Source organism: Corvus moneduloides, chromosome 18, assembly GCF_009650955.1.
Source record: "Corvus moneduloides isolate bCorMon1 chromosome 18, bCorMon1.pri, whole genome shotgun sequence".
NCBI lineage: Eukaryota > Metazoa > Chordata > Aves > Passeriformes > Corvidae > Corvus > Corvus moneduloides.
This window is the reverse complement of record NC_045493.1, coordinates 2927005-2953674: the sequence shown is the minus strand read 5'-3', so window position 1 is coordinate 2953674 and position 26670 is coordinate 2927005. Positions and strand designations below refer to the sequence as shown.

General features: G+C 48.1%; 1 protein-coding gene across 1 annotated transcript in view; it reads right to left on the bottom strand.

Annotated features, from left to right (window-relative positions):
- Positions 1-23277, bottom strand: part of TBX3 (T-box transcription factor 3) — a 179061-nt gene extending 155784 nt beyond the window's left edge. Inside the window, exons 1-7 of the mRNA XM_032127829.1 lie at positions 22503-23277; positions 20553-21862; positions 19912-20109; positions 19588-19760; positions 15316-15424; positions 15028-15184; positions 13170-13447 (exon numbers count right to left, since the gene is read on the bottom strand). The gene's annotated coding sequence lies outside the window, so the exon portion shown is untranslated. The remainder of the gene's footprint in view (positions 1-13169; positions 13448-15027; positions 15185-15315; positions 15425-19587; positions 19761-19911; positions 20110-20552; positions 21863-22502) is intronic.
- Between the last annotated feature and the right edge of the window lie 3393 nt (positions 23278-26670).

The following is a 26670-nucleotide window of genomic DNA, read 5'->3' as shown; positions in this document are numbered from 1 at the left end:
AAGAAGGGGAAAAGCAGGGGGATGAAGTCAAGTGAGTAAAAAGTCTGTAACACCCCAATGCGGACACAAAATTTGTTCTGAGAGGAGCCAGGGCAGGAATCCAGCTGCTCCACAGGATCTTACAGGATTTTAAGGACACAGGACTTACAAGTGCATCGGACTCAAGGCATGTACTACATATCCACACCCACATGTTACATATCCACTACAACCCTGCCATGAACACCACTGAAGCCGCACACTGCCACCCATAGATTTGGGCCTGACAAATGTCCTTTTGTCCTTCCATGGAATTTGAGCCTGAAATCCCACACATCTTCCCTTTAAATAGGGAGCATCAGCCAATCTCTCTGCCTTGCAGTGATGCTCGTAACCTCTGTGCAGGCAGGGATCTGCCAGCCTGGATGTGCCCAGATGCTGTTCTGTGCAACTGCCCTCTGCAGCTTACACACACTTTGACTGTGTGGATCTGGGTCAGCATCATGACAAACATCCAAGGAGAAGACTTCTTTCTCCTTTCACCCTCATCATCAGCTGAGCTGGTTACCAGCCCTGTTCTGCAGCCAGGGAACGCAGCACAAAGCAGTGATGGGACCTGGCTGAGGCCACTCTGCAGGACAGCACCTGGTTTGGGAATCCAGCCCCTATCAACAAGCTCCAGGTCCTCCACACCACCAACCAGGTGACACCACGTACATGAGATAAATTGTGAAGCTTTTGGGAAGACACACCTGGTGGAGGGCTGAAAAAATCTGTAGGTATCACCAGTTACATTTTCTCACTTGTACTGCGTTCCCATTAGTGACAGAACAAAACTTAGGACAATCTTTAGTCACCCACTAAGTCTACCTATTCCAAACAAGAGCTACAAGAATTGTGAAGGGTCTAGAGGAATGGCAGAGGTCAGTTGGAATGTTCAGCTGGAGGAGATTGAGGGCAGAGCTCACTGAGGGCTGCAGCTCCTCCCAAAGGGCAGCTCCGATCTCTGCTCAGGGACAGCACCCAGGGAGCGGCTGGAGCTGGGCCAGGGCAGGCTCAGGCTGAAGAGCAGGGAAAGGTTCTTCCCCCAGAGGCTGCTGGGCACTGCCCAGGCTCCCCAGGGAATGGGCACGACCCCGAGGCTGCCAGAGATCCAGGAGCGTTTGGACAGCGCTGCCAGGGATGCCCAGGCTGGGGTTGTTGGGGTGTCTGGGCAGGGCTGGGAGCTGGATCCATGATCCCTGTGGGTCCCTTCCCACTGATCCTATTCCTTGCTCGCTCACCAGCCAGAACAAGCACTCAGGGTTTGAGATCCTGCCCTTGGAGCCCTGCAGAGCGGGGCAGGAATCTCCCAGAACCACCCTTCGTGCTGGATCTCATCAAAGGCGCTGGATGCAAGCGGAGAAACAAACAGGAGGTTACAGATACGAAACCTACAGAACATTTTACCATCCAAAACAAGGGGTTCTATCACTATGATTGAATAGTTTCTGCTCCTGCTTCTGATGTCTCCTGTCAGAAGAGGCAGATAAGAACAGACCACGTGGCAGGAACAGCTTCACTAACATGACTCTGGTAACAAGCAACCAGACAGCTCCGTATCCGACACATCCACGAGGGGAAAAACCCTCCAAGAGCCACAGAGCAGTTGCTATTGTTCTAGGACTGAATTTGTGTCTTTGCCCAAAAACAGTTGCCATCCGACCACCAGCACTTTTAATATTTGGTTTTGTAGGTTTTGCTGCCTCTCCCTAAATGACTCTCACAAAATCTTCCATCTATAAAAGCATTTAAATTTTTTTTTTTCCATCTCCTCTAAATTCTTTTTCTGTTTTTGAGGACTTCAAGATAATTTGGTGCTGAAACACTTTTTGGTAAGTTTGGGAGGGAAATGAAGCTTTTACTTTTTTAAGGAAGAAAATGAAGGAATCTTTTTAAAGCTACTATTCCATTACAGCTTGTTATAAAACTGAACACTTTGTTTTTTAAGGGAAAAAAAATAAACATGTAAACAGTAAAATGTGCCAACCAACAGTTTCTCTTTGCTAGTCCTTGACATTTGGCTTCATCACAACTGCTGCCACACAAAGCCAGGCTGCAGCTCTGGGATTTAGGCCATATAAATGGTAAAGCTTTGGGTTTAGAGGGATAGTACAATTGAAAGGAAAAAAAAAATCCCACAATCAACCTTTTTCCTCATTAAAGGACTAGCTCTAGAGGAGGACCAGAGCTCAGACACTGTCTGGAGTCCAGCCACAGCATGTCACTAACACACACCACATGCTCTGTGCACATGAGTGACCAGGGCTGATGTTTCCAGCCCAGAATTCCCCAGAAGCTGGTCAGTGTCCACCAAGCAGCAGCAAATCACCACCCAAAACAGGCTTTCATCCCCTGTATTGTACAGAAGGGGCAGCTCCGGCCTCTCCTGGAAACCCCAAAATGCAATGTTTGCTGGGGATATCAGGACCTGATCCTAATGTGACCCCAAAGCAACACAGAGGAAGAGGTGAGAGATTTTAGCAGGAGTTTGTCTTTCTTGATTCCCCAAGCACTGTGTGCTGGTGAATGAAATCCATCACCATATGAAACAAGGCCATTTCCTCCAAATGTAAATCCTGGAATTCCTGGTGGGGAAGGGAGTTCAGTACAAGTGCTGTAACACTGTGCCAGCACGTGATTCAGCTGGGCTAATTCACAGCTTTCCCACCTTTGCAAAGCCTGACTCACAGAGATTTGTGAAGGACCTCAAGCTTTAGCTCCCTCCTCCTCCCCTCTGGTACAACTTCCTACACCAACCCTCTGGGACATTAAATCTTCCAGTTGCCATTTTCTTCTAGGTAGGGAGGATATGAATTCCATAACTCCTCAGCTGAGCTGCCATCAAAAGCCATGAAATACGACAGGAAACCAAGAGCATGGCCACAAGAACCCAGGACTGGACAAGCCATTAAGGGCAGCACACGGTGCCTGGAGCACAGGTCCATGGGGGGGTGAGGAGAGCTCTGACACTTGAGCAGCTCAGAGAGGGATGAAACCAGAGCAGGACAGAGCCAGAGCCTGGGCTGAGGCTGGGCACACACAGGAAAAGCCATGCTTAGTGAGGAGTCACTCCTTACACGTCTGACTTCAGCGGCTGTGGAGGGACTGGGCTGCCAGAAGGGCTGGAGGAGGAAAGCAAACCCTGAATTCAGGCACGTAACAGCTACAGGAGTAAACCCCTGCCTGTTTCCCACTTGAACTTGTGCCTCTCTGCCAGAACCAGGGTGAGGGGAGAACTGGTGAGGGCACAGGAGTGATGGAGGCTGAAGCACCCCTGCCCTGCCTCCCTCTCCCAGAGCACTGCCAACGCAGATGCTTTTCCAGCAACTCACAGGTCACAAAGCCCAGCACGGATCACAACAGGAACAAAGCGTTTCCAAGGAAAACAATCTGGCTGTGGAACATCCTTCCAGAGGAGACTAGCCTGGCAACCCACCCCCAGGAGCACACTGCAAAGCTTTCCTCCTCCTCCAAACCATTTCACCATGAGCAAGAAGTTTACACAGTTATTCCTACCCCAAAGGACTGCATTTAGCCCCTTCTTTCATATATTCAACATAAATTAAAACAAAAAAATTAAAAAGAAAACTAAAAAAAAAAAAAAAAAAAATTAATGACCTAAACCAGTATCATACTCTGCCCTTACCACAGTTTTTATTCCCCCAAATAAGAGTTGAAGAGATAAATCCCAAAAGGAATCAATGTTTCTGTCAGGCAATACGCTGAGGCCTTGAGCAATCTGACCCAGTGGGTGACACCCCTGCCCATGGATCATCTCGGAGGTTCCATCCAACCCAGACCACCCTATGATTCCTATGCTTCTGGGACTTCTGCAGATAATCTAAAGCCCCAAGCTGGCCAGCACAGCACAACATTTCCCCTGTAGAGCTGGAAGCCAAGAGGAGGAGACACTTTGCAGGGGTTCAGAGTTGATACCACAAATGCATCCAACTGCTGTGGCCAATAAACTTCAGCTACCCAAGGCTTGCCACTGCAGTTGGACTAATCAATAGCTGGGGAGCCCCTTTGTGCTCTTGTAGTAACCTGGGTCATGCCAAAGGGAAAAACCAGTGTGAGTATCCATGATACACTGTAAAACAACTGCTGTAAGACATCTAGAAAACCCTCAGTAACACAGACACACTCACCTCTTCCAAAGCAAGGTTCACCTGCTCCAAGAGCGCTTTGTAGCACTACAGCAATCCACACAAAACATCAAGATTTCATTAAATAACCCATATCAGCAGCTCCTGGCTGCACCAATAACAGCAATATTTCCATTGCCATAAAGTTCTCAGCAAACAGTGTGTAAGGAGAAACAGCTAGCAAAGAGAGACACTGGATGTTCACTGTACCACAGCCTTTAGTCCAATTTCTGCTGTTCAGCCAGTCTGAGCAGGATCACACTCAGCTCTTCACTCCAGAATGATTTTGTGAGCTACCAAAACAACCTCAGCACTTTAAAGCAGTTTTTAACAATTCAAGTCTAACATAGAGGCATTAACTTATCTGGTCTCTCTTCAGCCAAGAAAACACTTTACCCACCCTCCACATTTGTCCAGAAAACCAAGCAAACAGCCAACTTCAACACAACAAGAAGAAAAGCTCAACACAGGTAAGTGAGCTCCTCATGCACCTTCTCCTCAGCCATGCTCCAACCACAATCAGGTGAGCACCTTTCAGTACTAACAAGCTGCCAACCTTCAACACTTCTCTGAAGAGAAGTTTATCCAAAGACTTTTATCCAAAGAAGTCCATCCAGCTGGCTCTTAAACACACCCACTGCCCAGCCCACCTGGGAACACTGCCACCTCCCTGATGAGGCACCACTCTGCAGCCCTGCTGCCCACTACAACATGTCTTCTACCCCACTCTCCAAACCATCTTCCCAACCACACGTAAAATTCGCTTACTCACAGTCAGGAGCAGACAGTGCCTTTCCTTCCCTCTCTTCCAGTCGCTCCCACCTGGGTCCTTTGCAGCAGGGGCAGCTCTGAAGCAGCAGCTGCTCATTTCAGCCAGTCCCTCAGCTGATTCCAGCAGAAGCCACGTCTCCCCACAGTGAGTTTTCCTCATGGCACTTTCCTCATCCTTCCAGAAGACTCCACAGTCACTTGCCTGCTTCCTGCTCACCATGTTACACAGAGACTGAGAACAATACAGTTCACTTCTCAGTCATCACCACAGCTTGGCTTCTTTTCCTCTGCTCCAAACAGCACAGACAAGAGGTGACACACCCCAGTTGCAGAACTAGGGGATTTTTATCCCAATATATAACTTCTAAACTTAAATCCTCCATGTGAGCCACAAAGAGAAAATCCAAAGATGACCCCAGACTGGCAAACCAGAGCAGAACTGAGGGACTGAGCTTAAATACAGCTCCTGGACCGATGAGCAGAGGCGGTGGATGAGCCCAGGTGAGGCTGGTTAGGGCAAACAGACCCTATGGGTGCACCCAGGCCCTGCCAATTTGTACTAAATTCCTGCTAATAGAAAGCACCTGACCATCATCAGGGACCTTTTAGCTAGAGACATTTCTCGATTTTTGTGAGGGGATTTAACTCTTGGAAGACTGGAGTAAAAGGAATGGATCAGGTCAGAAGCCACATTAGCCAGCGGCTTCCCAAAGCCCAGGCTCCTGACCAACCCCCACTGCTGCCCAGGAGTCCACACCTGGTAAGGAGGCTGAGTTTAAACTGGATGAGCCCTCTGAACTGGCACAGCTGCAGAGGATGTGACATAACTGTGCCCCTGAAAACACCTGGCAGAACACCTGACTTTGTCCTTAAAGTCGAAATGTCCTTTGATACTTTGCAGAGGCAAAACGGACCCAAACTGGGGCTGGGAAGAGCACCTAACAAATGGCACTTGTGTGAGAGCCTCCCAGATTGTGGTGTAAGGCCAGAGGGGAGCCAAGCCCCGAGGACAAGGAGCACAAGAGGAGGGATTTGTGTTCTTCACACGGTGACAGCTCTCCAAACCCACCCCCAAGCCCCCAGCCTGGCTGGGACACCACGGCCCATCTGGGCTGCAACCTCTGCCTTTGCACTTGCTCTTTGCTTTTGTCAGCTCTCAAGTCCAGGAGATGAGTTAAGTGCATAAATAAAGGAACTGCCTTTTTACAATAAGTTTTTTCTTTCCTCCTGTCCCGTTATCATAGAACCACAGAATGGTTGGGTTGGAAGGGACCTTAAAAGACCATCCAGTTCCAACCCCCTGCTCCCTGCAGGCAGCTCCTTGGCACTTTGTGCTTTTTCTTGCTTTCTCTTCCAAGTCACCAGCAGCATCCTCCCCTCACCCTGCTGCCTGCTGTGGCAGCATTTCTGCCCCACAGAAGATAATAAATACATCAGCGCTGTCAAAGCCCTGTTGTTTTGGCTGGGAAGAGGTGCCCCCCTGCTGGGTGAGATTACTTCCCACCGGGATGGATGGCTTTGCCCTCGCTGACAGCTCTCCAACAGGGAGCAATCGCTGTCCAGCCGCGAGCGAGGAGCAGGCAGCAAATGCCAAAAGTGCCTCACTGGCACTTAGGAGTGATGAGGGCAGGGAGGGGGACGGGAGCTCAGCCCTGCCCACACCAGCCCTGCTCACACCAGCCCTGCTCTGCTGCCTGGGGTGCTGCCAGGGACACGGCCGGGCTCTCCTCGCTGGCCCTGCCCGGGATTCCCCAAGCAGGGGGTGCCAGTGAGAAATGGGAAGCGAATATTCCTGCTCAAGTCTTAGGGCAAGTGTCAGCCTTAATCCTACCCAGGCCTGACACCTGGAAACAGCAGCTCTCAGTGCCTAAATGTACTAGTGAATGGGAAATTCAGGAACACGTGGAGGAGGACAGGGAAGAATATCTCTCTTTGCCCGTAGGAACACGTGTTTTCCACAGGCCCTTCACACTCCCAAAGCAGCCAAGTGCTCTGGCAAAACCTCATCCTGAGCTGCACACTTGGCACAGATTTTGGGACAAGGGCTAGCGGGGAAGTGGCATTCACTTGGGAAATGGATTTCCCACGGGACAAAAAACCATAAAGAAAAGGGTTGGCCTGTTTGCATTTCCCAGAGCAGTCTCTGAGACATCCAGGTGAGCTGAGGAGCAGCCACCTGACCTGCAGGTTGCCAGCCGGCCCCAGGAACCTGCCGTGGTGGTGCTGTGGGTTTGGGTTATGCCAGCTGAACTACCCTTGGATTCTTGGCTTTTTGAATTAAAGAAATACAGAAGAGTAAAATGAGCACTGAGATGCTGTGATGAGACTGAGCAGGACCACAATGAGTCATCTGGAGCTTCTCCACCTCTAGACCGGCCTCTTCAAGGACACTTAAGGGAATCAATTGCCCATTCAAACCCTCTCTGTATGTGGTTTGTGAAGCTTTAAGCCCCTTTCCCACTCCCACAACCTCCATCCCTCACCTCTGAAGTCTCTCCAGTCCATTATTCTGGAGGCTGGTTCACGAACAATGTGTTCACTTTCCGTACTGCCTAATGAAGATGTTCCTGGCCCTCAACATTAGATGTGCTGCACACTTAATGGAAAAAAATAGCTATTCTTATCATTGGTGGGTCAGATGAGTTTCTTGGCAGTGAGGGTGGTACAGTTATGTGGACAATCAAACAAGCCAGCAATTATTGACAATGCATTTTTGAGGAGATCATTGCTGTTTAAACTCTAATCACAACAATACCTCATTTAAAAGCATAAAAGCTTTCACTCAGCAGGCCTACTTTTTTTTTTTTAATAGCTAGACAATTAAATAAATCTCCTGACACTTAACCATCATTTACCCAACAGTCAGAAAATGGATTCAATGCCTTTGCATTAGTTAGATGACGATATTAAAGCAAAAATTGAACAAGTACAAGCAGGTGGAAGAAGATCTGGGAGGAGTGTGTGCTGCATTCAAACATAACAGGGTATCTTCTGCAGGGAAGAAGGGGATTTTTTTGTCTTCCCTTATTCAGACACCAAGACTGTTTTTAGCATTACTGTGTTGCACGGATTTTAGTGTTCTTGGGGAAAAACAAGGAGTTGTTCCCTCTTTTATAGGCCAGAAACTGAAGTACAGAACAATGCCTCTGAAATTCTGTGCCTGGACCAGGAATTGAGTGTGGATGTGCTGAGTTGTTCAAAAAGTAACCTCTCTACACTCAACCCTCAACCAGTCTTTATCTCGTCAGCATTTCCACAAAACTGGTACCTGAAAACTTCACAGTAAGTGTGGGTTGAAGCTCAACAGGCAAAATAATCTGTGTTCTTGTGCATTTTTGCTGGCATTTCAGGAAAGGCTGCATGATCTTACAACACAGCCCCCAGATTAGCACTGAAACAATGGGATTGACCCTGCACTGGTCTGAGCACCAGCCCCTGGCAGATCACAGACCTTTTATTACCCCTGATCCCAGTGGTTCTCTTAATTCCCAGCTCTAGCACTTCTCCCTTGTCAGGTTCCTCAAGTGAAGAGCTTGTCCTTCTGATGCCATTATTCAGAAGCTGATGCTAAATAACTCCAAATTTATTGCCTTCTGCCAGCTGTCAGCTGCCAGCAGCTGTAATGGGAGTGTCTTTCTCCTTTTCAGGTAGCAACAGCCATGAGAGAAAATCCAATTCTTCCAAGCAGTGTTGGAGTTTGAGATGGATTATTATATATTCATTACCCTAGGCTGAATTTCACGGGCTGCTTTACGATGTGCCGTTCAGAAACAAAATATAAAATGGAAAGGAAGGCCACTGATCCAGCCTCATTCCAGGCCCTAAATAACTGACAACTACATAGACAGTTAATTGTTTCCTGATCTCTGCTTACTCAATTTTTAAAGAGATCCCACAGATAAATTTTATTGAGATGGATCTCTGTTTTCACCTCCCTCACAGCCCTCGTTTTGGCAGAAAAATCTGGCTCCACAAAGGTGTTTATGATGGGGTGGAAAGAGTTAAGGCCTCCTCTTCCACTCCTCCCTCTTGATTGTTTTAATTGGCTGTTTGATGACCTGAGCACCTCTTTGATGGGCATCAAACACGGCCGTGGGGGAGGGAGCAGAGCTGCTGGACCAGGGTCACTCTGGTTGGCACAAGGCCATCAATCAATGCCCTCAGGAGGGATCCAGTGTGGACCAAGAGCCCTGATGGACACGGAATAACCTCCCTGGCCATAACCCCAGCAGCTCCAGAGAGGTCACTGGCCCCGGGGCCGGCAAACTTCAAACCGGGAAAAGGCAACCGTGAGCAAACAGCAAAACCCCCAAAACCAACACAAAAAAACTGTCCTGGGGAACCCACCAAAGCCAAGGTGAGGGAGGGGAGAGAGGTGGGAGCCAGCAAGGGGGAAGAGCCCTTACAGGACGAAGCAGCCCGGGTCTCTGGCAGCAGTGCCTCCAGCCCCGGGCATCCCCCGGGCAGCAGCGGCACCGCCCCAATGGGCACTGAGGGACACCAGTGTGTGCCTTCCACAGCCAGTGAATGAGGGCACAGCTCTAAGGTAACACCAGCCACAGATCCCTTCTGACATTTGTGGGCACTGCCTTGGAGCTGGAAGAACATCTGTGCTATCGAAGGAGCAGAAAGCATGGAAAAGCAGCTAAAGGAAGGAGGAAAAGTGGAAATGTCTTTTTCTGGTGAGAATACTGGCTTCCATTGACCTCAACAGCTTAAAAAATTACTGCTTCATGTGCTCCCTGGTGTGAGGGCTGCACTAGCAACGGCTTGTGTATCTTGGACAGACACACCAAACACCTCAAGCTGCTTGAGATCCTCTGCTTCTGAATGGGGCATAAAGGAGGGGTGATACTCCAGGTGACTCTGCCAGAAGAAGCAGCTCTAAGGTGTCAGTCACTTCAGAAGCAGGATTTTCTGAACAAGCAGCTCCTGAATCATAGGAGCACATCCCAGCAGTGGGAGTACACCCTGAAGTCAAGTCCCCGTTTCCCTGTTGCTCTGGAGACCACGCAAGAGCTTCCTAAACTCCCCAGGCCACTTGCCCGGGGGGCCGTGTGCTGGTTTCACACCCTCTGGCCTTGCCCCTGCCCTGGGCTGCACCTCCTCGTGTCGCTGCTCACGTCTCGGGGCTCAGAGGCTGCTCTGCTGCAAATATTTGCACGGTCTGGGGGAAGGAACGCAGCGCACCGGCCCCCGGGGGCAGGCGGCTCTGTATTTATCCTGGAATGGCAAACAACAGCGAGAGCAAAGAAGAGAAAAAGGCAGATAAGATAAAAGTGTGTTACCAGGTCTAACAACACAAAATCAACAAAGACCACAGCAAAAAGTTATCTGCAAAGAGCAACAAACGCAGCAGCAAGGGATCCTGATGGAGGAGGTTGGAGCACCCAGAGGACTGGTGACACAGAGCTGCTTGGCTCTTGGAATGCCCAATATCAAGTCATGGGGAATCACTGCCAGTGACTCAAGACAATCCACATAAAAAGATGTTTTTGTGGTCTTTATCCTGCTCACACCATGAACCTGTAACTGCAACCAGCACCTTCATAGTGCAGAACTGAACCAAGGACGTCCCCACACATTCTAATTCCAGAACAAGCCCCAGGCTGATGTGTGCCTGAGGAGTGGAGCGAAACGCTGCAGCAATTAATTCCCAGTACGTCGTGGGACTGGATGTTTCTCCTAGAAGATAGATTCACCCAGCTGTGAAGGTTTTCTCTGTCATTTAAGAAATATCCACATTTGCTGAAGTTTTAATTCATGCATGTGGTTAATTTATAAAGTGAAACAAAGTGTACTTGTTAGACAAACTGCATAATAATGAATCCAGAGGGGAAAAAATAGAAAGGAGGTACTGGGAGAACTACATGTGAAAACCATATGGAAGGGTGTTCCACCAGCTTGGAACCAGATGGAAGAAAATATTGTCCCTGGACACTGTACAGAGTCCTACTGATAACAGATGATAAATCATTCACTGAGTGTAGGCAGGAGAGTGAACATCACCACAGACCGAGCTGTGCTGGGACGACAGGACCACGAGCTGGGGGACATCAGATAAAAGGACAGCATGAAAAGCTCAGATGTCACCCCCTCGTGTCGATCTAATCAGAGCCATTATCAGCAGGGACAGCCCGAGGAGCTGCAGAAAGGAACAATCGCAGAGCAGCAGGGGAGGAATGCACCGAGGGAAACCACAACACAGCCTCAGTAACGAGAGCCTCAACAGGGACACGGGAGCATTGTCTGGATGTTCATCCCTATGAAGCAGATATGAACTTAGTCCTGTTCCTGAGCTTTAACTTCTCTGTGTGAGCTTTGACGAGTCATTTAAGGTCACCTGAAGTCAAAGGGCACCCTCCCACTCACTCCAAAGCACTGCTGCCTTCTCCACCACACTGCATTTCCCAGGGAGCCAAAATCCTTCCAGACTCCTGTTCAACTTGAGGGCTCTCTGTGACAACATCTCTCTTCTCAGGAAGGACAACTGCTCCTGACAAGAGAAGTCCAGGTCTGACTGGGTCACAAGACAGCACAATACACAAGTGGCACTCAGAAGTAGGTTAGACAGAAGGTGCCTGTGCTTAACGATCAATAATTTATTTACAGCCATCAGTATCAAAAAGCACGATGCCTGCAGGAGTCCTGCTCGAGATAACTGGCCTGGTACAATGCCCTGGAGCTGCAGATTTCAGGCTGACAACCAGTTAAAGCTTCCCATCCAGCTGAACTCTCCAATGCTGCTTACGGCCCCAGAGGTCGTTCCGATCACGACTCCTCTGCTCTTGCCAGTCTTTTCATTTCTTTGGCCGCAGGGAATTTTCCCACCAGAGGAGGGATGCCTAATGATGAACATCACTACTTCATAGCCCCACATGCACAGTTATCTGTGGAAGCACCAAATGACTTCTTGCCTTAAAAAAGGCCTGCAATCTCTCTTGCAAGTACAGTGCAATGTTTTTTAGTGGTAGAAGCCTCTGTAACAGACCCCAGAGCAGGACGGGTCACTGTGCACACGGAGACACACACAGACAAGGAAGCTGACCAAAACACACGCATGCAGGACCACCAAGGATGACCCTAAATTAGACCACCCAGTCACTTTGCTGGCCCTCTTTCGAGGAGCCAGAATCTCTGAGTATAAAACAGTGTCCGCACGCGGGTTCCTTGGCCTGCGTTTTAGACCATCACATATCTCCAGTGACTTCCTGCCACTGACCCTCACAATAAATCATTCTAGCCAGCCTCCCTCCCTCCTGGCAACATCCTGTTCCTTCCTCAAGAATCCTCCCACTCACAATTCCAAGGTTTGATACCAATCTTAAATAAATGCCTCTCTGGGCTGGGCTGCATTCCCCAAGCCACCTTATCTCCTGCCTCTCCAGGATGCTGCAGTTCAACAAGCACACGCAGAAGCCCCTTAGGCCTTGCTAATTTTACTTCCATCCTTGTGTCCTCTTCCTTTTCCACATATTTTCTCACAGGGAAGGGAAGTTATCTTCAGGAGAATGTCCACTGCAGTACAGCCACGTGCTGTGACTTCTGAGAGGGGAAGGTGATAGGCCAGAAAAGAGACAGTGCTGCAATTTTCTGTATGAAATATGGTGAGAAGAGAATCCATGGCAGATGTTCTTCTCCATTGTCTCCCTTGCTCTGGCTGCCCTCACTTCACAGTTAAGGTGAAGTCACTGTCACTGCATCTCCCCAGCAGAGTCCCTTCAGCACCCAACAGATGGGACCAGCTGACTCTGTCTGATCTTTCCAATTTCCATCCAAAGCCCAGCTTGAATGAGGGTGAAAGCACCAGCCTGCACTCCCCAAATCACCACTGCAGAACCTACAGCAGCTCAGCCAGCCCAGGGTCTCCCAATCCCACCTTTCAGGTGGACAACTGAACCAAGCAGGAGGAACCCAGGCCCTGACACCAGCTGTGTCTCTGCAAGCCCATGGAATAAGGTGCAGTCAAAAGGAACCACACTGGCCCCTTGATCCAGAAATGTCAGTGAAAACTGGTTCAGGTTGGGCTTCATTTAACTTTCACTCAGGAACTCTTTCCCCATATATTTCATTATTTTGTCACTTCTGTAACCCTTTTTGTCACTGACTTTACCCCCCACCCTCAAAACTTTGTGCCTGGCAAGTTAAAATCCTTCCAAAGAATGGTTTCACAAACATCAATGAGATCTGCCTGCTTAAAAGTCACGCTTACAAGGTGATACTGGTGCTTACCTGCTTGCCTACTCTTCTTCTTATCTTCCTCTGCTCTACCCTCATCTTTCCTTGCCTTTAAGGGCAACAAAATGCCCTGATCATCTACTCCAACCTCCTGGAGTCCATTTCAATGAGGATCTGTTTCTGGCTGAGAAAGAATTCCTTGGGTGTCCCCAGACTCACATCTCTCTTTAAAAAATGTAACTAATTCATTAGCAGTTCACTTGATAACAAGCCAAGAATCATCTCTCAGAAAAGCAGCAGCAACCTAGCAGATTTCCAAGTCAGAGGAGAAGCTGGAGGAGAAGCAAAGAAAACAGGCTTTAGTCAGAAAAACCAAAGTGGGGTGAAAGAGATGGCATGGCAGGCTCCTAAAATGCCCTCAGAGTTTCTAAAGTAATCTTATTCCAGCACATGAATCCTGGAGATGCCCTCCCTCTCCTTATCACCCCACTCACTCAACCATGGCACTGACATATGTACTTAGCAGCAGTTATCAGCAGTGGCACAGAAATAAGTGGCAGGTATCAAAGAATCAAGGTCGTCAACTCGTCATGAATATTTCAGAGAAAAAGCAACATGAAAAGCTCCAGTGTCCCAGGCTCTCAGATTTCCAGCAGAAGGAATAAAACACAAACCACACACACACACAGAGACACACACGCAGGGGCCGCTGGCTCGGCCATCACATGCACGGAGCTCATTTCAAGGCAGTACCACATATGTTACAAGACAATCTGTCACATTTTAAAAATATATAAATATATATTAGATCTCTGCTCTGTATAATGTGCAAGCTCTAAGCAGCTGGCAAGAGGGCAGTGGTGATTTAATGCAAGAAAACTGTGCTTTGCTGAAGGGGCTGGGGACTGGGGAGCTCGGGCTGTAACGAGAAGCCTCTTTGACGAAGGTGCAGAGTGGCATCTTTTCACACAATTATATGTGGGTCACATTAACCTCTGCTGGGCAGGATTCCCCTGAGCTGCCTCTGCCTGTGTCACTGGGAAGAAATCTGAGCTTCCTCTCTCCATCTCTTGCTTTTTCTCACAGCGCTGGGCACTGCAGGGAAAGGATGGGGAGGGAAATGGGGTTCCCACTGCCAGCACGAGTTTCCCACTGAGCTCCGGAGCAAACTCCACACGTCAGGGCCCAGCAGTCCCACTAATGAGATATGTTAATCAAGGGAAAGATCTGAGATTTCCAGCTGTGTCACTGCACTCTAATTTATATATTATATACATACATTACTATTTATAACCAAAGAAACTCTGCTAAGCTTCCCTTTCCACTTGCATGCCAGATACTGATGGGAACTATTTGAATTTTGCTCTGTGGATACGGATTGAAGGCAGACACACATTTTTTCACAGGCTTTGGAGGTACCAATATCCTCCTGTCAAGTACAACTCAAATTTACAAAGGGAAATGTCATCAAAATCATCACAATTTATTAAACAAAACAAATATTTCTTTAACCAAATCATTTGGGTATTCATCTGTTCTGGGTTGGCTTGTTTTTTTCAGTCTTTGCAGGGAATTTATTTATCACACAGCTCCATTTCAGGAACTGTGGTGACAAATCTACAGTAAGAATAATTTCCCACTTTCTAGTGCCACAATCGTCTGGTTTTTACAGATTTTTTTTTGTTTTCCAGGCACCTCACCATGTTCTTCTCCAGACTCAGCTGGTTTGAGGTGGTCTATAGCAAATGAACTTTATGTCCCATGGCAAACTGGATTTAAAGGACAAGATCTTCTAAATTTGAGAAAATCACCGTGGAAACCCAGCTTTCACTTACATTAAAACAGGTTCCTTCTCGATGAACTCCTTCTGGAAATGAAGGAAACATTCCTTGAACTGACAACTGATACTTACACTGTCATTCAGCTGCAGTCCTTGTGCTCCTTCACACATCTGCAGTCCCAGTGGGCTGCAGGGTTTTGAACTTGCAGGACACAGGAGCTGGGCAGCCTTTGAAGACGGCTGGAGACAGGGAGGTGAGGACACAAGTGGGAAGTGTCTGCCAGGACACCTAGAAGCAAAGATTAAACCCCACAATTTGAAAGGTATTTGAGCATTTTTCACATGCTCAGATCAGCTGCAGATCATGGGCTGGTATTAAAGTACACTGGGGCATTCCCAGCACCAGTAATTGCTGCTCACCTTTCACCCTCTGCTGCTCATTTCCTCTCCATGCCAAAGTGCTCTTTCCACTCGTTTGTGCCAGGAAAACTCGCCGTGACCAGGCACTGAACCAGACAGAGGAACTTTCCTGCTTTAAACAAACAAACAAACAAAAAACCAAACACATGAAACCTTTTTTTCCCCCTTTCCAAGCCAGATGGCTCCTCCCACCTGGTTCCCAACCACAGGAGTGGCGGTGCCAGCAGAGCAGCAGGAACAAGAGGCCAGGAGACAACTGTGTCTTAAACCAGTGCTACCACCAACCAATTTGTAATATCAAACCACAGGCTAAATCTCAACTAAAAGCTTTTTGGGTTCAGAGTGAACACCTCTATTAAGATGAATTAAGCAATTCACAGTGTTCAGAGCTGCACTTTAAAAATGGAATTTAAATCTTTATTTTCAATGCTCGCCCCTGTAGTGAAAATGGCCTGAAAGAAACCAGCTCAGAAAACCATTAATTCCAGGTTTCTGTCAAAGAGGGCTTGTGCATATTCCTTCTGGTTAATACAAAAGGCTCTCTCTGCACTGCAGTCACTGCCACAGGGACTCCACTGCACTGCGGACACCAGAACTACCTTAAAACTCACCAGTGCAAGTCCTGATAACCATCTAGACTCAACAGCACAGGCTCAGCATGGGCTAATTTGTCCTGACAAGATTATTTGCAAATTAGGTGAGGAGGTCAGACAGCTGCCATATAACTACTGGCTCCAAGTTTATGCCCTACCTATTTTTCATGTGTTTTTCACTTCATGTGCCCCCTCAGCACCAGGTTTCACCCACTCTTAGGCCCAGTTTCAGCCAGGATGTGTTTAAATCCCTTGTTCAGGCTGGATTGCAGGTGTGTACTCACCTAAGCCAGGTGTCTTTCAGCTGGGAGGTGTGAAATAGATCCTCAGCTGGAAGATTCCCATGTGGTAAGGCAGAAACTGGGTCAATGGATTTAATCATATGTAAATCCAAGGAGGATGAGAGCAGGTTTTGCCTTGAATTAACAAAATAAGTGGTTTCTAGTGGTTTATGCATGGAAGGTCTGTGCTAGACATTAAGATCCTGCCCCATCTGGAGGGCTAAACATCAGAAGATGTTACTGTGAGAGCAATTTTGGATCCCAGTCAGAACATCCTCCTCCATTACCCGTGCAGAGGGTCTGTCTGTGTGCTGCCATGCGGAGGCAGGAGCTGCCTGTCGGGAACGAGCAGAGGATGAGGGATTTCCCACGTGCAGGGATCCAAACCCCATGGACTCGCGTGAACCCATTCCAGATGTCCCAGCTGCTTGCAGTGACACGTGGCACCAGCCTGCCCAAACAGCAGCAGGGGCTGGAGGAGGGCTCACGCCTGTCTCTAATCCCTGGTTTCATCGTCCGTTTGGAAAACACAGTGCTGGAGTTTATCCCCTGCTCGGTGTTTCTGGGAAGTACTAACACAAGGAAGACTGCCTGGTTTGGGCCATTGCATGCCCTGTGGGAAACAAGGCACGAGGGTAGGATCCCCTAAATCCTACATGGATATAGAAATGGTGTCAGAGCACTCCAAGTCTCATCCCAGCCAGGCCCCGCAGGTCAGTGTGTGCAGACGGGGCTCAAGGGCAGCCTGGACAAGCCCTGTGTCACCTTCCAGTACTGTCTCAAGATGCAAAATCCTTGGAACAAGCATTGGAAATGCCACTGGACCAAAAATCAATCCAGCTCAATACTGATCTCTACCAAAAGCCACTGTGTGAAGGCGAATACAACACCCAGGTTTTCCCAGGACTGATCTTTCCCTGCTCTACCTGGCTTCCATTACAGTAATTTGCTTAATGACTTCCTCCATCAGGTGGCCAGCACAGCCACCCCTGGAGCTGCCCTCCAGTTACATTCCTAAAGGTACCTTCAACATATTTGTGCCTTTGGCCACTGGATTCCCTGGCAGCGCCTTCTGCAACCTGTTCAACCTCTCAGGTCACAACTTAGTTCCTTCTACCTCTTTCAGGCTCATTACCTGAAGTGTTCTGCCAGTCCTCCTGACTCCAAAGCCTCCTTGTCAGAGCTGTTCAGGAAATTTTTCAGTGCAATTTCATTGAGAAAGATCAATTAAGTTAAACTGAAATTTCTTACAAAAAGAACTCTATTCTTCGTTTAAAAAAAAGAATTTAAATTCTTAGTTTAAAAAACAGTATGTTCTCAGGATCTGCACGAGGTCTCTTCTGCCTCTTCACTCCATGTCTTGTTTTTAAGGCTACCTGAGTATCAGGTACCCAGAGTTTCCCCTTATATGCAAGTATTTAACCATGTGCTGACTGTTCCTGTGTTGAATTCTGACCCAGGTAGATGGATGTAGCACAGATCTCTTCACCTGAGCCAGTATCATCAGAAAACCTTTAAAGTCAGCAACAAGAAATTTCCAAGGCGTGATTCACTCTACCCTGAAGTGAATCACTAAACTGGAACATGGATGAATGAATCATGTAAACATCTCCAGTGTAAACCAAACTCGGTTAAAAAAGAATCACGCCTTCTCTTTGCTGAGATTCCTCTTGACCACAAGGGAACATCACACACTCCCATTTGTTCCTTGTCATTCTGGGAGCTTTAAAAGGAGTAAATACTCTCCTCCCATTATCCTTCCTTTTGATGGCACTGTCTTTGACTTTCCTTCTTTTTCCTTTCCCTTTTGAATGGTCTTGTTTTCCACCAACCCCACCAGCTCACAAAGCTATCACCCAGCAGTCCTGAAAGCAGTCCTCTTGCCCCAGAAGGAGAATCTTCTAACACAGCTTCATCCTGTCCAGAAACCCTTTGTGAAAACCCACCAGAGATGTCCTCAGATGGCTGCAATTAATTAGACTGAAATGACAAGTAGTGTTGTTTTGTACACAACAAAACGTTCAGGTGCCCTCAAAATTAATTCAACTTCTTGGCATGAACATGATCTTCCAGCACCAAAATAATGATCCAAATAAAAAACTACATCACAGCTGGGGAAAAGTATTTTTTTACCACTTGGGGAACAAGCCTTTCTTATAACACTGTCATATAAACAACTTTTGTTCTGGGAGTTTCAAAAGCATATGGGGAAAACAAGGTGGTAGGATCCTGGGGCTCTCCCTGGGAACGCCCCATGGCCTTCCCCCATCTCATGTGTCTCATCTGAACCCCAAACTCATTGCTCTGCCCAGTGGCCTGGGGATGGGGCAGGCAGAAGCCATTTAGGACAAAATTATTTGTAACCCTTAGAGAAATTCTAAAAGCTTTCTAGATAAAGGGCTGAATCGGCTTTTGACTGAGCAAATCTGATGTATAAAGGGCAGCCCCCTCAGCAGGTGACATAACCCAGATGCCACGGAGACTTGACACTGACTTTACAGCACTCTGGAGGGTGGAAGCAACTTCCCCTTGATCAGGCAACACCCAGGACCTCTCCTGCATCACTGAACACTCTGAAACGCCCCATCCCACCTACTGCCCCCAGACAAAATGAAATGCTGTCCCCTGTGCACCATTCATCAAAGCCAGGCCCCACAATTAATGGCACCATTTGTTCAGGGGATTTCAACAGGTACTGAAATCCAAAGCATCAAAGCACAGACAGTCTCATCCTGGCCTGGCAGATATAAATATGCCAGGGAGACTTCGTGTCACTCAGCAATCACTGTCCCTCTAAAAGGGTTTACAGGCCTTTCAAAGCACTGAGATCCTGTAAACCAGGTCCTCAGCCCCAGCATGGATGATCCTGAGAGAGCTCTGTTACTTGAGGGGACCGTGAGTTTGGTCTTTCTGAGCAAGATTTTGGGCTGGAACTGTCTTCACAAAAATGGCAACAGCCACGATTATAAAAGAATACCAAAGCTCCCAACATTGCAGCTCAGCTTATTCCGTGATTCTGTGAAATCGGGAGCAGCGAGGTACAAAGCAGCCAGGTCCTGCTGCCTTCTCCTTTGACAACACTTCCCACCAGGCAGCAGAAACCAGGGAGTGGGGGATGTGAAGAGGCTGTTGCCCTCCTCAGAGATTCAGTCCAGACCTTACAAGGCCAGCAACACAGGACCTACTGAAACCTTTTCTCCCACCACTTCCCCCAGAATGGCTCAGTCCAGCACCAGATCTCAGCCTCCTTCTTAAAACTCATCAGCTCCCCTGCAACAATTTTTTTGGGGCCTGTGGTTTTTCAGTGGAATTTAAAGAACAAAAACCTTGGATCATTACATCATGGCTCCAGTAATGTCTAGGAACATTTTACATTTGATAAAATCTCCCCAGATTACCTTCTGAAAGCCTTGTGGTTGAGTGGCAGGGCTGGGAACACAGGAATGATGTAAGAAACCACTGAATAGCTCAGAGATCAGCTCCTCACATCCCTAGCAGAGAAACTTGGGAAAGGCATCACTCTTCCTTCAAGGGAACCTGGCAATTAGCTGAAGTCAAGGAGCTGCTGTGCCTATGGACAGACAGGAAGAATGGCCTGGAGTTAACACATGCTTAGCCTCCCCTGGCAGGAATTCTGGGCCCAGGCTTGTCCAAGTACCTACTCCCTGCCTTTCCTTAGCCATCCCTCCCTGTCCCAGTTTCCTCTGGGTATATTTCCCTACCTCCTGCTTGTGTGGTTTGGAATCTCTCTGGGAAAGGTGAAGGATGTGGTTTTGTACGATGTGAGCCTCTGCTCTCAGTCCTGGTTCTTTAAAAACAGGAGAATCTTCCTAGAAGTGGAGACTCACACCTGGAGCTTGGCTGTAGGGGTGTTAGAGGGGATGGGCAGAGGGCATCCCTTCCAAATCTTCACAAATCTTCTGTTAAAAGTAAGTACAGTATGATGTAATAATAACAACAACAACAACAATAATAATGATAACAACACAGGCAAAACATAGGGAGATGAAAACTGCCAAGCCATGCAGGGAGAACCTGAGGAAAACTTTTCCAGGAAACCATGTGCTTAAAGGGAATCTCTGTTTCATTCTCCCTTCAGGAGACAAACACTTAATTTTGCAATCTCCTACTAACTGGCTAAGCCCTGTGCTTTGGTGGAGCTCTGTACTCTGCCTCTCAGAGACAGTTTGGACCTCAAATCTTCATGCAAAGCCATGTAAGCACAACTTGTGTATTTAACAATGCAAGGATGGGCAGGAGGCAACCTAAAATCCTGACCTCAGGTGACTTCTCCCATGTCACTCCAGTCAAAGACAAACTGAGACACATTAACCAAGAATTCTGATTCCCAGACTGTACTTACAACCACCAGTTCATGCTGCTCCTCATCAGAGCAATGTCACCACGAGACTTTTATTCAGCTGAGAAAACAGAAGTGACAGCAGCTCTTGGTTAGGGTTGGCCCCTGAGCTTTCCTTGTCACACCATAATTAGCTGCATTGCTTTAGTGCAATTGGGGTGTTTCACTCACAAGTGTGTTTGGGTGGTTAACTCAAAGATTAAGTCTCAAAAGCAGAGACTACAACAATGCTACAACCCCTAAGAATTAGATGCTTACCTTAACTAGGTGGCTCATCCCTTCTACTTGCTCTCTCCTACAGACTTAACAAAAGCCTTTATTTTTGCCTGGAAGACCCACAGGAGTTGGAGCTTCTGTTGTAAGCACAAGAGTTAAAGACAGTACCTGGGCCAAAGAGCCCCCAAACCAGGCAACAGGTAGGAAACAAAATCAATACTAACACGAGGTCCTTCTCCTTATAAACCAGAACCACAGGGAGATGACATGATTTCTCTGGGATCATTTCAGCCGGAACGGAGCTCCCAGGCCAGGTAATGGCTCAACCAGCAGACCACCCTTCCTCCTCAACAGGTCTGAACCTGAGCAGCCTGGCAAAGGAGGGATTACATGGTTCACATGGCTGAAGGTTTCTAGATACCTGGAGGCTTTGTTCTCCCCACGCTCTGGGCACAGGACCTTTGTCAAAGCAGCTGAAGAGAAACGCCCTGGCCTGGTGCTGTTCCCAGTGGTCCATCTGCAAGCTCAGGCACTGGCTTCCTGCTCGGTGCCTTCCTTTAGAACTGCAATCCAATTTACAAAGCCTTTAATTTTAAACTTTCTCATCACTGACTTAATAAAAGTAAATGACAGGTAATGGTCCCAGAAGCCAGGACCCATTAGATCTTTCTCAACACTAATAAGGGCTGATCAGACGCTTGTGCGCTCCTTTTCCAGCTCACGGAAACCCAGCTCCCCAAGGACTCTGCAGCCGGGGGAGAAACAGGAAACCAACCCTCTCACGGGCCAGGGAAAAAGGGAGAGAAAAGGGGAGGAAAATAAAAATAAAGAAACCCATGTGAACGTGAACACTTAAAGCTGAAAAGGGGCAGGAGGATGAGTGCGGATAACGCCTGCGCTCGGCCCGGAGTTCAGCTGGGGCCCACGTGCTCGCTCCATTTCCCCAGCGGGGCACGGGGGGCTCTGGGAGGCGCTGCCGGCGTCGTGGCTGCACGGAGCCGTGGAGCAAACCGGCTCTGATTTCTGCCCAAAGGCATCAGTGTCAGACCGGTCGGGATGTCAGCTCGGCACAATGTCAAGGCGGCAGTCACGGTGTGCTGTCACAAAGAGAAATAGATATCATTTCAAACACACAGCTCTGGAGAGAGGAGGGAGAGGCAGGAAAGAGAATCCCATAATGCACTTTTTTGGGGGGGGAGAGAGGGCCAGGAGGCTTAACTCTGCTTTGGCCACACGAGAGGAGGTACAAGCAGAGGATGCTCCAAGTCTTCCAGCCAGTGCGTCACCAGGCTGGGAGGGCAGGTGGGTACTCCAGAGAGGACCCGATTTTCACCTCTCCTATGTACTTTCAGTTAGAAAAAAAGCATTTGGAATCAGTCTCCTAAGACTAATTCCTGATTTAAGGAATTCCTTGGCCAGCACAAAGCTTTAGTCTTTACCTCTAGCACAAAGGAGAACAACAGTGTCATGGTCACAATGACCAGGATTCTGGTGGTTTTCTGTCCTCCTCAGGTTACACCTCCACATTTCAGTGATAAAGGAGACTTTAAACACAGCCTCATTCCTGCCTCAACTGTTCCTTAAAGTCTTCACATCCCAGGCCTAAGGCAATCCTGGCTCCATACATTGCATGACACCCTCTCCCAGGGAAGGGTGCTTGTTACATCCATATCTTCCCCTCTACAGAAGCCAGCAAGGTGACTTAGGCATTATTTGGAGATGCTCTACCTCATTTACCTCATATCCAGGTGACAGAAAGCAACTGTGGCACAGTCAGGACTGGAAAAATCAGCATCAGGCTCTCCTTGCCCTCCTTCTTCACTACAAGACCATGCTGGGGCAGCTCCTTGCTCGTTCCTTTTCTGTTTGTCAGTACTGTCTGGCTTTTGCTTTTGTTTCTCTGCTGTTTGGTGGAATTGCATCTGCTGTGACTTCTCTTTCCCAGACCTCACTTCTTCCACACTGATTTTCTGTCCTTCCATGGTCTCAAAGGCATTTGCCAGTCATAGCACCCAGATGGAGGGGAAAAGGGAGAGTTGGAGGGGAGTGAGAAAGCCTCCACCTCAGTTTTCCTGGTTTGAACAGATACGATTTCATGAGATACCTGCCAGGAGTTCTGCCCACAACAAACAGTGACAGCACCACAACATTCCCAGTATCTTCATGTAGGTTTAAGTAACCATATTTCCATATTTTCAAAGCAAGAAACACTTCTCAAGTAACACCTTCCAGTGTTACAAAAATGCCATCCAAGAGCATATGTATTTCAGTGAAAGGGAAGAGAATGGAGTTAATTTTTGGGAGGAACATGACATATCCCAGAGCTGATTACTCCTGGCTCCCTGGGGATCACTCACTTCCTGCCCACGTGCACAGAGGGAACAGCACCAAGGAATCTCAGGCTTCACCTTTGAGGCCATCTTTGTGGAAGGCTGGGAGACAACACAGCAAGTTTCTCTCTCACCCCACCACTGTTGTCTATGTAACATTTTTGATACACCAAGTCTGTATCACAGAAAGCCCTGGAGCCCACTGCAATATAATTAATGTGATAGGAAATCTTGTACTGGAGCACAGCCAGGATTCTCATCACACTCAAGCCTCACTCAGTAACCACTGGACTTTCCATTCCTCCCTCAGACACCCACCTTATTTGTCTTTGCTTCCCAATTCCTCTGAAGCACCTTTGAAACCCTATTGACATGACTGTTAGCTGTGGTAGCAGGCAGATCTAGGAGGGACTCTGTCTGGAGCAAATTCCCTGCCTGTGGCTCATCTCTAGCCTCAATCCAGGCTCTCTTACCTTGCACATGACACTTGCTCACACAGCCTCGAAACCTCGCACTTCCCTACTCCCTTCAGACATCTTTACACTTAAAGTGGTTCCTCCTTCCTCTCCCCTGTCCTTTTCCTCCCAGGTCTGGCTTTCCAAATGAAATTCTTTCAGCTTGCCTGAACGGGGAGAAATCTCCCAAGGCTCTGCTTTATCCTGGTCATACTCTACCCTGTGCTCTGGATCTCCCTCTGATAATAAGGTGCATACACTGTATATCACAGCTGTAGAAAGAAGGGGGATTTATACATTTGGCCTCTTCTGAGTGTAATACATAGGCCTGGATCCTCTCCCAACATCTGCTCCTAGTCTGGACCAAGGGAATGAGAGATGCTACAAGGTTTGTAGCTTGTGTAAGAAAGATCTCACGAAGAATTGCAATAGTACAGTCCTAACCCTTGGGAGATGGGTATGGACAGCCTCTTGGAATGTGGTGTAGCCTCCACAGGGGTGCTTCATCTTGCATTTGAGCTTTTTCACCCCACTCTTTTCTTTGGCAAATAGCAAACAGCATTTATATTGCTTCTTACTACACTACAGTGCTGGACAGATGAAAATATCTGTGGCTCATAACAGATTTGTAAAGACACTTGTGCCACTTCCTTACAATAAACAGAGAGGAGAGCCAAGAAGAGAAGTTGATGTTGGTACTTGGGGTCACGTCTCTTTATCTGAGTATTTCCTTAGTCTTTTGGGAAAAAGTCAACCACTACTGCTGATTATTTCTACCTGCTGGCCACCAGTGTGTTACACCAGGCTGTCACCCCAAGCAGGGTGCTGGTTCACTTCACCTAAAATCTGTGTCCATAGGGAAATGTAAGCAATGCCTTGTTGCCAGCTTTGGTTTAACCTGGCTCTGAAGTAACCCAGCCCTTCTCATGAATTATACCTCCCTGTCCCCAGATTTTAATGGTTGCTATTCCTTATGAGAACACAAACCTAACTGTGAATTTTCTCACTTGCCATGTAAGGCCATTACTTAGGTAAATCCAAAGGACTGCTGCGCTTTGTATCCATGGCTGGGGCAGATCATGCTTTAGGCCAGAACAAAGCACATGGTAAATTCCTGAAGTCTGTTGGAACACTTGTTTTGCCAGGATAAGGTAACAATACAAGGTCCATGACAACACCACAAGTTTCACAACAAGCAGACCCAAAAACCCCTTAAACCTCAGCACCCACAGGAATCCTGAATATCAGCCCTAACGCATCTCAGGTAGGGTGCCCAAAAGTCAGGGTTACCCTGAACCTGTAACTGAAGAGTTTGGATAAATGTCTAATTCTGTCAGAGCTTTATCTGTGTTTGGCATCCCTAGATATGCCTTTCTGTCCATGGTTTTGTCCTCATGGGATGCTTCAGACACTCTCCCAGGATTTCCCCTCGTTGGAGCAGTATCTGTGGTTGGACCTGCATGAAGAGTCTGTGCAGAAGCCTCATAAATAGTAAAGCTGAGATGTCTGAGATGCACTGGGGTTCCTGGGTGGGAAAAGAGCAGCCCTCAGCTCCAATATGCCTATGCAGGAGCAAACCCAAGGACAGCAGGGCTTGGTTCATAAATATCACTTGCCTTTAAACCAACCATTTCTCAGGCTGGGTATTTCAACTGTCATCAAAAATGCTGGTCAAAAATGGTGTATGGAGAAGAGCTGAGTTGCTGTTGTGATCCTGCCATCACCTCTTTTTCAGACTGACAGCAAATTGTTCCACTGCTAGGCCTCAGCTCCCCAGCTGTACAAGGGACACAACAGGTACCAATCTCCCCCTCTTCCTCTGCTCCTCTCCACATTCACTGTGCTGTTAATTCAAGCGTTTCTCAGACCAAACCAGCTCAGACTCAGTGCAATGACTTCAGCTGGGCTCTTCCAGGAGTGGCAAATCATAAATATTAACAGAGGAGCTGTTTGTCCCAACAAATTGAAAACAAAAGATGAGATGTTGTAATTTGGCTGAATACATTCCAACTCTCACCCTCCGTGACAGGGCTGTGGGAGAGCTGTGCAGCACATGCACGGCACAGCTGGGTTTGGGGACGGAAGCATGGCCCTGGGAAGAGCAGCTTTGCAGTGAGTATTAGCAGCAGAATCTCCCTAGTTGTTACAAGCTGTGAGCTCCTCTTAGGCTATTATTTAATTAGGGAATAGCACATCTCGTAGCAAGCCCCCTTCCTGTTCCCCTCCTGCAGCTTTCCCTCTTGAGCTGCAGGAGTGTTTAATCAGGCAAAGCTTTCAAAGGAGCAGAAGCATGGCCAGATGGCCCAGCCAAACCGAGCTGCCCAAGTAGAGAACTTGGGATGCACATGTGTCCCCCGAAACAAATCCAGCTGGGGGTGTTGAGGCGAAGGCTCAGGAAAGGCCGAGGGCCTGGGCTGCTCCCTCCCAGAGCCTGGTCCCAGCCACGTCAGACACTTCTCCTTCCCACTGCTCCCCATCTCTTCAAACCACACAACACTGTCATTATGCAGATGGCAACTTGCCAGCAAAAGGTGACTGTCACATCCCTCAGCTGGAATTGGCTGCATTTCAGATTTCAAAGCCTACAGCAAGGTTTTTTCACAGCAGCTTTTCTGCTGGGAACACACTGAGAAGCTCCTACCTCCCTTGTGTCAGGCCCTAATAAAATCACCAGTCACCCAGGAGCTCCTCCAGAGCCCAAGGGACTGCAAGGGCAGCAGAACAGATGCCCTGCAAATCCCAGGAATCCTGTGGTGTTTACCAGGACTCCCAGCCCTGTTCCTGCCACTCGGCTGGACCAGCTCCAGGCGCTCAGGGCTCACACTGGACTGACTCCAGATTAAATGACAATGTAATAATTGATGTGTGTCTCCATGCTTTGGTTTGAAACCCCACAATTAAAAGGATACAGGGACACAGCAATTTCCTTGTGATTCAGACCTGTGGGCCCGTTAGAGCAGGATCCTATTCATTACACTGCTGAGTGCAAGGGCGACAACATACTCCTGTCTGCTCTGCTGTTTGGGAAAGTGCAGCTTTAGGAAGGATGACAAAGAAAACCTGCACAGTCAGGAGTAAAGAAGCAAACACTGCTCAGAGAAACGAGGAGCTCCCTCTGCA